Here is a 15,167-nt window from a genome sequence, read left to right on the forward strand (position 1 = left end):
GCGATCATTGCCATATGACCGGTCGGTATAGAGGTCCCGCGCACTCAAAATGTAACTTGCAATACCGCGACACGCGTTACATCCCCGTCGTGTTTCATAATTTGTCAGGCTACGACGCACACTTTGTCATAAAGGAAATCACCACGGCGTATGAGGGTAAAGTCGATTTGTTGCCGATAACGAAGGAAAAATACATTTCTTTTACAAAACATGTAAACGATACAGCTAAGGGACAGGACTTGCGAACTGCGATAAAATTGCGCTTTATAGATTCGTACAAATTTTTGAACGCTAGCCTTGACAAATTATCGTCTTTACTCATTAAAGATAAAATGCGAATCTTGCGCGGTGAATTTGCAAAACTTTCAGAGGAAAATTTCAATCTCTTGACACGAAAAGGTATATTTCCGTACGAGTACGTCGACAGCGTTGAAAGATTAAATGAGTCGAGCCTACCGTCGCGCGAATCGTTCTTCAGCTCGCTGACCGGTGACACGGTGAGTGAGACAGATTACGCGCACGCCGAGACCGTATGGCAGCAATTCTCTATTCGAACTTTAGGCGAGTACAGCGATCTGTACCTCAAAACCGATGTATTGTTATTGGCTGACGTATTTGAAAATTTTCGCGATAGATGCGTCGAAAGTTACGGACTCGATCCCGCGCACTATTACACCTTGCCCGGTTTCACGTGGGACGCGATGCTCAAGCATACGCGTATTAATTTTGAACTATTAACTGACATCGATATGGTGATGTTCGTCGAACGCGGTATACGCGGCGGTCTCAGTCAATGCTCCAACAGATACGCGCGAGCTAATAACAGATACATGCGGTCGGGGTACGACTCGTTGAAACCTTCGTCGTACATCGTGTATTACGATGTAAACAACTTGTACGGTTGGGCTATGTGTCAGCCGTTACCGTACGCGGATTTTGAATGGGCCAACGACCAAGAACTCGCGAACCTCGACGTAGACGCGATCGCCGTGGACTCGCCCACGGGTTATATCCTTGAGGTGGATCTCGAGTATCCTGCAAGCGTGCACGACATGCACTCCGATCTGCCGTTCTGTCCCACACGAGAGAAACCACCGGGGGTAAAACATGATAAAAAACTTTTGGCTACGCTGTACGATAAGAAGCGATACATCATACACTATCGCAATCTGCAGCTGTGCACGCGTCATGGTCTTCGCGTCATCAAGGTTTACCGCGCGCTGCGATTCACTCAGTCAGCATGGTTGCGCGATTACATCGAGCTCAACACGCGACATCGAACTCGCGCGACCAATGATTTCGAGAAAAATTTGTTTAAACTTATGAACAATGCGGTGTTTGGTAAAACGATGGAGAACGTACGAAATCGCGTCGACGTTCGATTGCTCTCGCAGTGGGACGGTCGGTACGGTGTGGAAGCGATGATCGCCAAACCTAATTTTCACAGTAGAAGTGTATTCGCGGAAAATTTGGTGGCTGTGGAATTGCGTAAACTCGAGGTAAAATTCGCTAAGCCGATATACGTTGGTATGTCCATACTCGACATATCTAAGGTGTGTTTGTACGAGTTTCATCACGAGTACATGTTACCAACTTTTGGAGACAAATGTAGCGTCATGTATACCGACACGGATAGTCTCGTGTACAGCGTCCAGTGTGACGATGTATACGAGATGATGAAGCGTGATATCGCTCGGTTCGACACGAGCGACTATCCACCTGATAACGCGTACGGTATGCCTCTCGCGAACAAAAAAATACCAGGTTTAATGAAGGATGAGTGCAACGGTGCGATTGTTACAGAATTTGTAGGACTCAGAGCGAAAATGTACGCGATCAAGGTGGACGGTAAAAGTGACACTAAAAAAGCAAAAGGTGTAAAGAGTGGAGTCGTGGCGCGAACTATAACGTTTGACGATTATGTCAAGTGTCTCGAGAATGAGATTGCTATGACTCGCGACCAATCGTGCGTAAGATCGAAATTGCATCAAGTGTACACCATATCCGAGACAAAGATCGCTTTGAGTCCGTATGATGACAAGCGATATCTCGTGCCAGACTCGACCAACACCTTACCATGGGGTCATTATCGCATACCTCTATAATTATATATGTATTACAGATGTATCAAATGTATTATAGATTGCGTTAATGTATTATAGATTGCGTTAATGTATACAGTACACATGTATGTAGTATACAGTACACATGTACGCAGTATGCAGTACACATGTACGCAGTATGCAGTACACATGTACGCAGTACACATGTACGCAGTATGCAGTATGTAGTATGCAGTATGCAGTATGTAGTATGCAGTATGTAGTATGCAGTTTTATATTTTATTATTTTAAATACATCGAATCGCATATAAATGTGTAAAATAATAAGGATATACATCTATGCAGTATATAGTTTTTATTTTTAAATACATTGAATCGCATATACATGTGTAAAAATAAAAAAACTTTATTAAACGATGCTGTTTTTGTCGATCCATGAATTGTGTGATCCATCAAATCCCAACCATTTCACGTAGACCTTGTCACCCTTCTTACGCAGAACCTTCTCCACCAGATATACGTCCGGATGTGTCGCGCGGTGCAACTCATGCTCGTAGAACGCTCCGGCTATCGCCTCACCGCGATAATCCTCGAGCAGATAGGTTGCTGGATTGGTTTGCTGCACCTTGACGATCGTGAAAACCTCGGTGGTCCAATTTGGAGTGTATCCCTTTTCGAAAATCATTTTAAACTTGCTCACGCGTACTTTATCACCGACCCTGAATTTGGCCGGAGCGGCTATCTTTATCGCGCTGTACACGGTGTCAAGAAGTTTCTTGGCGATCTCAGGTGTCACGTCGATGGGCCGCATGCCGATCGTTCGATGCTTGCGCCTATTATACTCGTCTACGAGACGCGGTAGCGCGTCGCACCACTCGTAATTGCCGTTGAGCGTAAACATCTTCCACATAATGTTTTTGAGTGTGCGATTGAATCGCTCAACTACTGACGCCTTTAACACCGAGTACGTTGAGTAATGATTGACACCGCGTTTCGTGAAGAGCCGTTGTACGTCGGTGTTGTAAAACTCTTTTCCCATATCGGTTTGTAAATTTTTCGGACATCGCCCGCTCTTTCGCATCAACTCCGCTAAAGCGTCAGCCGTTTCGCTGCCGCCTTTATTCTTCAGCGGTATTGCCCACGCATACTTGCCGAGTACGTCGATGACGGTGAGAATGTAACGGTAACCTCGGTTGAAACGCGCGTACGGTTGCATCTCGACGATATCAGCCTGCCACAAATCGTCGTATCCCTTGACCACGACGCGTCTTCGCGGAAAGTTTCTTCTCGCCGGGGCGTGTAACTCGTCGACAAGTCGCCTCCTCTCAGGACCCGTGTCGTTAGACTTGCGTGATTTAGACATGATCAATCACGTCCCGCAGCACGCCGATTCTGTCGCTTGATTCCTTCAGTCGATTAATTTATAATCAAACCAGCCTCACGCAGTTCCTCGATAATTGACAGAATTTCATTGTCGTGAGCGTTGTGACCGGCTCGACGCGAAGCATCCAGCAATCTAAGACGATCCACGAGCTCGTTGGGATCGTCCCAGTGCACGTAGTCGATCGCGTGATCATTCAACGTCATGAGGTGAGGTAATCCTTTACCGGAACTTTTTCTTCTCGATTTCTTGGCCGAATCGCCCGACATCAGCGGTGCGATCACCTTCAAATACTTTGAGCCTCTGTTACCCATGACGCGACCGTCGTCGCTGAAATTTTTTTATGCGCGTTCGTCGATTCGAGTATGCTTTTGTAGTGACGTTTATCCGCCTCGGTGTAAGCAGTTACGTCGGGTACCTTCTTGAAAATCAACTCATACAGACCTTCCGTTCCAGGATATCTCTTACCAGCGATGATTATATCGTCGTTCTTATGGTCGAATTCAACGTGTTTGTTTCCGAGCATTACTTTGTTTGTGTCAAAGTATATACCGAAAACGTCGTCGATATTTATTCTTCTGTCACCGCTCGCCGCTTCAAGGTACATCGTTGCCAGCGATACGCTGGGTCGCGGTGTCGATACGCCAGGTCGCGGCGTCGATATGCCGGACCGCGGCGTTGATGTCCGGGGCCGTGGCGTCGACGGAGGTTCGGCGTTTTCGGTCGTAACGTATGAATCGACGGTCGTATCACCAAATGACGGATTAGCTACAATCGTATCACCCAACGTTGCCGATGACAACGAATCGTCAAACGTGACGTTTAAACGCCGTTCAGGTTTTGATGTCGACCACAATCGTCGCTCCAGTTTCGGCGTCAAACGCTCCGATTTTGACTCCATCTTCGGTACCGCGATACCGGATTCCTCGACGGTCTCAACCATCCGTTTTAGAGGTTCGACGATGGGCTTGAGACGCTTCTCCGACGCAATGTCGGCGTCGATCGTGTCGGTTTTTATGGCTCGATGTTTTCTGCGAATCGCCTCGCTCGTCTTCTCGATCTCCCGCGTAATCTTTTCACGCTCGCGCACGTCGTGGTTGTCATCTTTCCCCGTCATATCGATCAATCGATTGTATCCCCTCCGATCTGTTCTCGACAAAGCGTCTTCGATGACTGGATGTCGCGCGATTTCGACAACCTGTTAAATCAACTCGACGGTACCGCGAACACGTCGAATCCTCGCCTGTATCGCCCGTTGTCGAGCGGACTGTCCTTGTCGATCACCGCGAAACCGTGATCGCGTTGCCAGCATTCGCGACACAACACGCTGAACTCGTCGTACGACATGTCGGTGTTGACGTGATCGTTGTACACGTGTTTCAGATTTGTTCCATCCTGTTTGAACAAAATAAGCAGATTTGCGTTATCGCGTATTAGATGCTTGGGTATCCTCGCGTACGACTGACACAGATAAAAGCAGTCTACGTTCGAGTGACGACCCATCGCGAAGTACTCCCTCACGGCGTCTTGCTTGTCGCACGCGATATCGTCGAAGATGAAAATCGAATGCGGAAGTGCCTCACTCGGTGGAACGACGTCGCTGTTGTTGGAAAACGTGAAATAGCCTATCTCGTCGATCGGTGTCAGCAGATGTTCCAAGTACTGATACTTGGGCTGTTGCAGCGATTTCGAGTACACGTACACGTTCTCGAAACGCAAACCGTGCGGACTTTCCAACAGACTGATCAGAACGTTCGTTTTACCGCAGTTTGATGGACCGCACACGATCGCGCGCACGGTGTTTGGCAGCATCTCACCGTGCCTGCGTATTTTCTCTCCCTCGAGACTATCCATTAATCGTAATCTATCGTCACAATTCGCGACGCGTATCGTCTGCGGTTGTCGCACGAATCGCATCTTGTCCCCGCTGTACGGAGACAACCGCTCGCGCGCCTATTTATAGTCGCGCGAACCTGCGAATAGCTCATTAATCGATATGTATCTCGCGCTGAAACATCCTCTTGACGTGTTGAACTTAACCGCGGAACAGTTGAGCACCATACCAAAGGACGTGTTACTGCACGTTTGCGGTGATTACATTCATCACGTGTGGGACAAACTTCCCGCGCACTTGACGGAAGATCCGGAGGTTCGAACCTACCGCAGGTGCCTCGAGCATTACAATCAACCCTGGCAAGAAACGCACATCGACGGACCTGCTCCGTTAATCCGAGAGTGCGGCGAGTGTCAACGTCGTCTACCGATTCGTCGGAAGTAAAGTGCTGCGGCAAGGGTCTGTTGAATCGCGCGATAAACGCCCTTCCCTTCGAACTGCACATCCCCGGTTATCAATTTTGTGGCCCGGGAACTCGATTGAAGGAACGCATAGCGAGAGGTGATCGAGGCATCAATCCGTTGGACGAAGCGTGTCGCGAGCACGACTTGGCGTACGCGCGAAGCAACGATCTCACGGACAGACACGCAGCGGACAGAGAACTCGCCAAGAGAGCGGGAAAACGCGTTATAGCGAGAGATTCAGGCTTACGTGAGAGAGCCGCCGCAGCAGCCGTGTGGGCTGCGATGAAAGCTAAAACGAAAATTGGCATGGGTATGTCTACTACGACTAGGAAGAGGTTGAGGACTGTGAGAAACAGAACGATTACGAAGAGGCGGAGAAGTACGATTCGCAAAAACGCATGCTTCCAACAGCAAAGCGCGGCGGCATGCTGCCGATTATTCCGATTCTCGGCGCAGTCGGATCGCTTGTCGGTGGAGCTGCGAGTATAGCGAGAGCTGTAAATGAGAGAAGAGCTGCGCGCGCAGCAGCCGGTGGATCCGGCGTACATCTGGCCCCGTACAACGGTGGACGGGGTCTCTCTCTCAAGCCGTACAGGTACGGCAGAGGTACGACTGTTGCGAAGAGAGGAAGAAAAAAAAACGTCGAGAAGACGTTAAAAATGCCCACGGGTGCTACTACGAACGTGCAATTAAATCATCTGGCCAGACGTATGCGCGTTCCTTATTTCAGAGGTGTATTTATGCGCGACGCCCTACCTACGAGTGGCGCACGTACAAACGAGAGCGGTATCGTGAACCTGGATAACGTGACGGGTCCGGGGACTCACTGGGTAGCGTACGCCAAAAGGGGAGATCGCGTCGCGTACTTTGACGGCTTCGGTAATCTCCGACCGCCTGTGGAATTGGTGCGATATCTCGGAGTCAACGTCTCATCGATAGAGTACAATCGACGATCTTATCAAACGTACGATCAGAGTATCTGCGGACAGCTGTGTCTACGTTTTTTAAGTACAATCGACGCGATTACGTTTAAAAACTGACGTCGCGACGCACTTTGCCTCAGTATCACTTCAAACATGTCGATCACGCTCACGTTAACCGGTAGGAGCAGTGTTCTCCATTCGAGCTACTCACCGGCGTTGGATCTCAGTGACGGTGATTACGAGCTCGGGCTCACGGACTTTGCGACTTACAACACCATACCGAACGTCGATTCTACGAACAACAAATTTTACTATGGCACGGACGGTAAAGAAATTACGATTCCCGAGGGATCGTACGAGATACAGGCCATAGACAAATTTTTGAAACACGCGATGCCGCGACAACGCGACACCGTCGATGGAAATCGTAATGAGAAGAGCGAGAAGAATGAGAAGAATGAGAAGAATGATGATTTCTCGATAGCGATTCGCGCCAACTTCAACACTATGAAAAGCGAGATCAAATCCGCGTACGTAGTGAACTTTTCAAAACCAAACTCGTTGGGACCGCTTCTCGGATTCTCACCGCATCGCGTACTGCAACCGCGAAAGTGGCACGAGTCCGACTTACCGATCAATATAATCAATCTGAATATTATTCGCATCGAATGTAACGTAACCGCGGGCGCATACTGCAACGGCGAACGCGTGCACACGATTCATGAATTTTCACCGAAAGTGCCACCGGGATATAAGATCACGGAAACGCCCACACAGGTCATTTACCTACCGATCATCGTGCGATACGTTACGGATCTCACGATACGCGTCACCAACCAAAACGGACGACCGCTCGACTTTCGCGGAGAGGAGATCACCATCAGATTGCACGTGCGACTACAACGACAACGACAACGATAACGTGGCATGTTAATACCGAACGAAACGAGACGCGTTACGACGATCAGTTTCGGTACTGGTACGATTCAACAGCCTGAACCGCGACAACATATCGCTGTAAATAGCGTTGGAAGGATAAGAAGAAGAAGACTAACCGAAACAAACGTTGAATTTCTGAGATCGCTCGGATTCGCTGTGCGAAATAATTTTATCTAAACGATGGCCGACATTCTGAATATCCAAGACGAACCGGTCTTCGACGATCGAATCGTCAAGATTGAGACTCACGCATACAATCCGTTTGCCAATACGACGTTCGGATACAGCGATGAGATAAGAATACCGATACAGCAACAAGATCTGTACACGCTGCCGCACGAGAGTTTTCTCTACATCGAGGGAAAATTAACGAAGGGCAAGGTGGTTGCGGGAGCCGACGTGATCCTTGGGGACAACTGTATCGCCTTCATGTTCGATGAGATACGATACGAGCTCGACGGTGTGGAGATCGATCGTAACAGAAACGTTGGCGTAACCAGCACGCTGAAAAATTACGCGACCGTTTCATCCGACAGGAGCGTGATTCTGCGGAACGCGGGATGGCTCGGTCCCACGATCAATGCGAACGGTTACTTCAATTTCTGCGTACCGCTCAACATGCTGCTAGGATTTTGCGAAGACTATAGGCGCGTCGTGATCAATGCTCGTCACGAATTGATTCTTATACGAGCGCGCAACGACAACAACTGTCTAGTGGGCAGTTCCGCGCTCGAGCCTAAAGTTGACTTGCTGAAGATACAATGGCGTATGCCTCATGTACTTTTGAACGAAGTAAAGAAATTGGCGATGTTGCGCACCTTGGAGAGCGGCCGATTCGTCAGTATGGGTTTTCGCTCATGGGATCTGTACGAGTTTCCGCTACTGCAACTCACGACCAAACACTCATGGGCCATCAAGACCGCCACGCAACTCGAGAAACCTCGATACATTATCTTTGCTCTGCAGACGGGTCGAAAAACGTTATGTCTGAAGACAACAGTCGTTTCGACAATTGCAAACTGACCAACGTGAAGCTTTATCTCAATTCAGAGTGCTACCCGTACGACGATATGAACCTCGACTTTGGCAAACGTAGATACGCGATTCTCTACGACGCGTACGCGCGTTTTTGCAAAGAATATTACGGCTATGAGTATCTCGAACCGAATCTCACCGTCACGTCGTTTCTGCTCAACGGTCCGTTCGTCATCATCGACTGCTCGCGTCAAAACGAGTCGGTTAAAACCGCTACCGTGGACGTGAGATTAGAGTTTGAATGCAAGGACAATGTAGCGCCAAATACCACGGCTTACTGTCTCATCATACACGATCGTTTGGTTCAATACAATCCGTTGACCAACGTTGTACGTAAGATCACGTAGAAATGATCTTCGACGTGTGTATATAAAGCGGTGAATCGACGAACGTTGCGTATTCACTTCCATTCCGTCGTATGCGTAACGTCGATAGAGAGAGAGATTGTCATCGTCGTCATGAAACCATCAAAGTATCAACCGTCTTGTTGGTGCGACAACGCGAGTCGCATGAAGGAAGATAAAGCTACGCAAACGGATCCTAGACCGACGGATCACTTATTGAACAGAGGAATGACGTATCGAGTGACATCCACGGGAAACACAGTGGTTGACGTAGCCACGCAAACGGATAAGAAGTCGCGAAGCGAACGACTTCAGGAACGCGTGACGGATTTTGTCTCGAAGCATTTAAAAAAGTAATACAATTTGGAAAAGAGGGGATAAAATTAAAAGATTGACGAATACGCTCGCGCGTGTTCAGTAACGAAATTTCCTCCGATCGAGTCGCATCGTTATCATCATCATCATCATCATGTCCACGCCAACGTTCGTCGATCTCCAAGGATATCCCATCGGACGACGTTTCATCGTGAAGGAAGCGGCGGTGCTGCGAGGTGGTACCGTTCTTGCGCATTACGTCTTTGCAAAGCCTATGCCATGGGGTGTTGTATCGCGAGACGACAGACGCCTCGTTACCTGGTTGGTACGAAATCATCACGGTATAGCGTGGGAAGACGGGGACGTTCCGTACAATCAGGCTAAACGCCAGATCATCAGGGCCCTACAAAACGAGGAAGATTGCTACGATCACGCCATCGTATACGTCAAAGGACTCGAGAAACGCGATTGGCTGCGAGATATGCTTGAAGAGGATTACTACGGCGACTATGACGATGGTCACAAATTCTACACGGACAATCTGATCGTCAGAAATATTGAAGATGATTTCGAACATGTTGAATCACTTAGCGATTTAAACGATTCGAATACTTTCCGCTGTAGGAGACATTCCAAAAATTGCGCCGTGCAAAATGTATTTAAATTGTACAATTGGTGGCGTAACCGTCAAAATGATGATAATGTATAATTTTGAATAAACTTTTTTTTCATACTTATACTTCTGCGCCTTTGGATTATTTTACCCCTCTCCTAATTACCCTCTCTCAATTACCTTCTACCAATCACTTTCTCTTAATTACCCTCTCCGATAATTTGTCTAACTGCGTTTTATATTACCCCACTCTATGCAAAATTTTAAATAATGAAAGAGGGGATTTTTACAACCGTCCTCGACTCGAGGTACCCTCTGATCGTGCGATCAGTACATTTTTCGCTTTGGCCGCAACAGCAGCAACGATTACGACAACGTCTACGATTACGTCTACGATTACGAATACGACAATGTATTACACCGAGAGAAATTGCTACAAAGTGCGTCGAATTGATTGCGGTAATGAACCCTCCTCATCTCACGAGTAAGTATTTTTTATTATAAAAATTATTTACTTTAAAATTAATATATTAATATTCACGATTGTTCTTATTTAATTTCCAGCGATCCACCGAAACGATACGTGACGCGCTTACTATGCAGGCGATACCCGCTGACCCGCACGGGATACAAATATCTCGAGATCGGCGTGAACGTTGGTCCGCGTAGTTTTGTGGAGATCATCGTAGGCGATAATCGAGGAGATGAATTGTCGATGTTGCTTGACACCTGGAAGGAACTCTGCGAGCATCGATGGACAATTCAGAATATGCTTCGCGATCGACCGAAGCAACCATACGACTGTTTGAACATAGGTTCGCTCACAGTGCGAATATGCTATATGAATGAAATGAAACTTGTGCGACTTGAATCTCTCGACGCACGTATGGCTATGACCGAGGCTACGTTCACGCGAATGTTGGATTTTGATGATTGCGTCGCTTTGAAATTCAACGTACTCACCAAAGCCCTACCGAAGATCGACGACAAATACGAGCAATTTTGTAAAATCGCTTCCGCATCAAGAAGTCGTACCGAAGCGGTGAGCGCTGTACGCAGCAGCGATTCCTTCGACGAACAACAAATTATAGATTGTGAAATGCTTGCGATTATAATAAATGTGTAAGAAAACAGTATAATGAAATATATTGTATCGCATATTTAGAAAAATATATACTTTGTAGTCTTTATGTAACATTTTTAATTATTTCTATTCCATCCTTCATCTTCTTATAATTGTGAGGCGTAAGTCCACCTCGTGAATCCGCCTTGTTCGTATGTAACGTATGTATCTGAGAGAGAAAGAAATAAGATAAGGAGGAGCGATTACCCGGGGGGTGTGTACAGCGTCACCCGCATTCGAATCGTATAAGCGCATAAAAGAATCGTTGATAAACGATAGGCGGCGCTTAACGAGTGCGAGCGAGAGGGAACGATGAGCGCGCCATACTTTGCGTTCAACGAGTGCGAGCGAGAGAAAACGCTGGGCGCGCGACACTTGTGCGTTCAACGGGTGCGAGCGAGAGGAGACGATGGGCGGCGCGAACGAGTGCGAGCGAGAGGGGACGCTGGGCGCGATACCTTGCGATCCGCCGCTTGCCGCCGCCGTCGCCGCCCGTTGCCGCCGCGACGCCACACGACCCTTTTAAAAATCGCGACTCCTTTGAAAAATCGCGACTCCTTTGAAAGTCGCGATGCCGCGTAAACATGCTGCGCGACGACACGCTTATCATTTTTAAAAATAATATTGCATTTCAGAGTTTCGATGATGTTATTATTTTCTAAACAATTCGTTCCTAGAATCGCCGACACAGGGGTGATTTATAAATACCCACCCCCTCCCCGCATGACGTCATTACCCCTTGCCCTAGGTCTCACGGACCCAGAACCGTTAACACCCCCTCTCCCCGCGTGACATCATCACCCCTCGCCCTAGGTCACATGGATACTCTAACACGTAGTGATCCAGAACCGCTCCATGCGTTCAACGAGTGCGAGCGAGAGGAGATGATGGGCGGCGCGAACGAGTGCGAGCGAGAGGGAACGATTAACACCCCCCTCCCCGCGTGACGTCATTACCCCTCGCCCTAGGTCACACGGATACACTAACACGTAGTGATCCAGAACCGCTCAAGATACACCTACTTCAATTTCCTTTCGACAGCCGTTCCGATAAGTTCTCTAGCTTCGCAGATACTTTCGAGATAAATCTAAAGTTTTCTTATTTATCGCGATAAGTATTTATATTGCGTACAAAAGCAAACGCGTGCAATCGTGTGGAGCTTCGCAAGAAGCATTTTTCTTATATTTTAAACGCCGCGTGCAATCGTGTGCTGTTTTAACAGCGAAATAACACTTTGTGTATTGTGCTTCAATAGAACCAAGAAAAAAAAGGTGAAATTATTGAGCTGCATAACATAATTAATTCCTAACATCCGCGTTCCAAACCATCTAAACGATTTTGAATAAATACATAGATAAATATATGTTTTGTATTGTATTAACTACATACCCAATGTTGTGGGCTGTATAATATTTGTATATGTTTTTTATTTGGCGGAACAGCATTTATTGTCTCTGGTAATTGTATCCGTTATGTCGAAACAGGTTTATAATCTGAATGATTTTCTAATAGATTGTTAAAATGATCCATGTGGATATCACTGAACCATTCTCCTTGAACGATCTCATCGTTTTCTTTAGGCTGTAAAATAACTTTTTACAATTTTAAATTTATGTTATCTAAATTATTATTAGTATTTAAATACAGGTGCACAACGGCCTAGGTTATTTAACGCAGGAGCTGCCTATGTCGTTTGGCAAAGAAACAGCCTATGTTTTTGGCGCTTTTCAGCATATGTTCTTTCACATTACTTTGAAGAAAAAGAAGAAGAAGCCTATGTTTTTTAGCGCACAGCCGCTTATATTCTATAGCACACAGCCGCTTATGTTCTTTGGCGCACAGCAGCCTATTTTGACAGAGAGAGAGAGAGAGAGAGAGAGAGAGAGAGAGAGAGAGAGAGAGAGAGAGAGAGAGAGAGAGAGAGAGAGAGAGAGAGAGAGAGAGAGAGAGAGAGAGAGAGAGAGAGAGAGAGAGAGAGAGAGAGAGAGAGAGAGAGAGAGAGAGAGAGAGAGAGAGAGAGAGAGAGAGAGAGAGAGAGAGAGAGAGAGAGAGAGAGAGAGAGAGAGAGAGAGAGAGAGAGAGAGAGAGAGAGAGAGAGAGAGAGAGAGAGAGAGAGAGAGAGAGAGAGAGAGAGAGAGAGAGAGAGAGAGAGAGAGAGAGAGAGAGAGAGAGAGAGAGAGAGAGAGAGAGAGAGAGAGAGAGAGAGAGAGAGAGAGAGAGAGAGAGAGAGAGAGAGAGAGAGAGAGAGAGAGAGAGAGAGAGAGAGAGAGAGAGAGAGAGAGAGAGAGAGAGAGAGAGAGAGAGAGAGAGAGAGAGAGAGAGAGAGAGAGAGAGAGAGAGAGAGAGAGAGAGAGAGAGAGAGAGAGAGAGAGAGAGAGAGAGAGAGAGAGAGAGAGAGAGAGAGAGAGAGAGAGAGAGAGAGAGAGAGAGAGAGAGAGAGAGAGAGAGAGAGAGAGAGAGAGAGAGAGAGAGAGAGAGAGAGAGAGAGAGAGAGAGAGAGAGAGAGAGAGAGAGAGAGAGAGAGAGAGAGAGAGAGAGAGAGAGAGAGAGAGAGAGAGAGAGAGAGAGAGAGAGAGAGAGAGAGAGAGAGAGAGAGAGAGAGAGAGAGAGAGAGAGAGAGAGAGAGAGAGAGAGAGAGAGAGAGAGAGAGAGAGAGAGAGAGAGAGAGAGAGAGAGAGAGAGAGAGAGAGAGAGAGAGAGAGAGAGAGAGAGAGAGAGAGAGAGAGAGAGAGAGAGAGAGAGAGAGAGAGAGAGAGAGAGAGAGAGAGAGAGAGAGAGAGAGAGAGAGAGAGAGAGAGAGAGAGGGAAAATAAAAAAAATTAAGGATGGAAATAATAATATAATTTTATCAAGGATGGGAAAAAAAGAAGAAAAAATGAAAGTGTTAAAATGTTAGAAAAAAATGAAGGGGACAAATTATGGATCCAGGAGAATAGATTATGGGAAGAGAGAAAAATAGAAAGAAACCTGAGAGAGATGGCAAGATCGGAAAGAGAAAAGAGAAGGAATGTATAGTTAGAATGAAAGAAAATTAATATTGATGGTAATTGGTGGTGGTAGAACCAACATAAGAAGGATTGGTTAAACGAAAGAGGGGAGAAGGAAGAAGGAAAAACAGGGGAAAAGAAAGAACGAGGGAAAAGAAAGAGTGACATAAAAAAAGAGAAGGAAGGAAAAGGAGGGGGATAGAATGGGGGAGAAGGAGGGACAGTAATGAGGGAAAATGAGAGGGGAGAGAGGAGGGAAGGGGAAAGAGAGGGGGAAGAAAGGAGCAAAAAAGAAAAAAGACAAGAGAAAATTAAGACAACATTCTGGAATGTGGCGGGGTTAGGAAACACAGACAAAAATTTTTGGGAGAGATTGAAAGAATGGGATATAATGTTCCTGTTGGAGACATGGGTGGAAGAAAAAAGATGGAAGGAAATAGAGAGAAATTTACCAAGAAAGCACACATTGAGAGTACAATAAGCGAGCAGAAAGAATAGAAAAAGAAGAGCAATGGAAGAAATGGTAATAGGAATAAAAAAAGTGATGGAGTTAATGGAGAAGGGTAAAGGAGAGAGGGAGAGGGTGGGAATTATGATTGAAAAAATAAGGATAAAGAATAAGATATGGAATTTAATAGGGGTATACATGAATGAGAAAGAGGAGGAAAAATGGGAATGGTTAAAAAACTGGGATGGAGGAAAAAGAAAAGATAGGGAAAATAATAATTGAGGGAGATTTTAATGCGAGAACAGGGAGGGAAGGGGGAAGAATACAGAAAAAAAGAGAGAAGGAGGAAGAAGGAAAGAGGAAATCTCAAGATGAAAAAATAAATAAGGAGGGAAGAAAAATTATTAAAATACTGCAGGAAACAGGATGGTTCATCATGAATAGAAGATTGGAAGTAGACGAAGAAGGAAGGTGGACATACGAAGGGCCAAGGGGGACGTCAGTAATAGATTATGTAACAGGAAATGAGGAGATAGAAGGAATGGAGATTGGAGATAAGGTGGACTCGGATCATTTTCCAGTTGAGATAAAAATTAAGGGGGAAAAAAAGGGGAAGGAAAAAAAGAAGAAAAAAAAAGATGGAGATGGAACAAAGAAGAGAAAAAGGATTTTAAAGAGATGGCAGAGGGAATACGGGG

Source organism: Cardiocondyla obscurior, unplaced genomic scaffold (genome assembly GCF_019399895.1).
Source record: "Cardiocondyla obscurior isolate alpha-2009 unplaced genomic scaffold, Cobs3.1 scaffold66_0_105518, whole genome shotgun sequence".
Taxonomy (NCBI): domain Eukaryota; kingdom Metazoa; phylum Arthropoda; class Insecta; order Hymenoptera; family Formicidae; genus Cardiocondyla; species Cardiocondyla obscurior.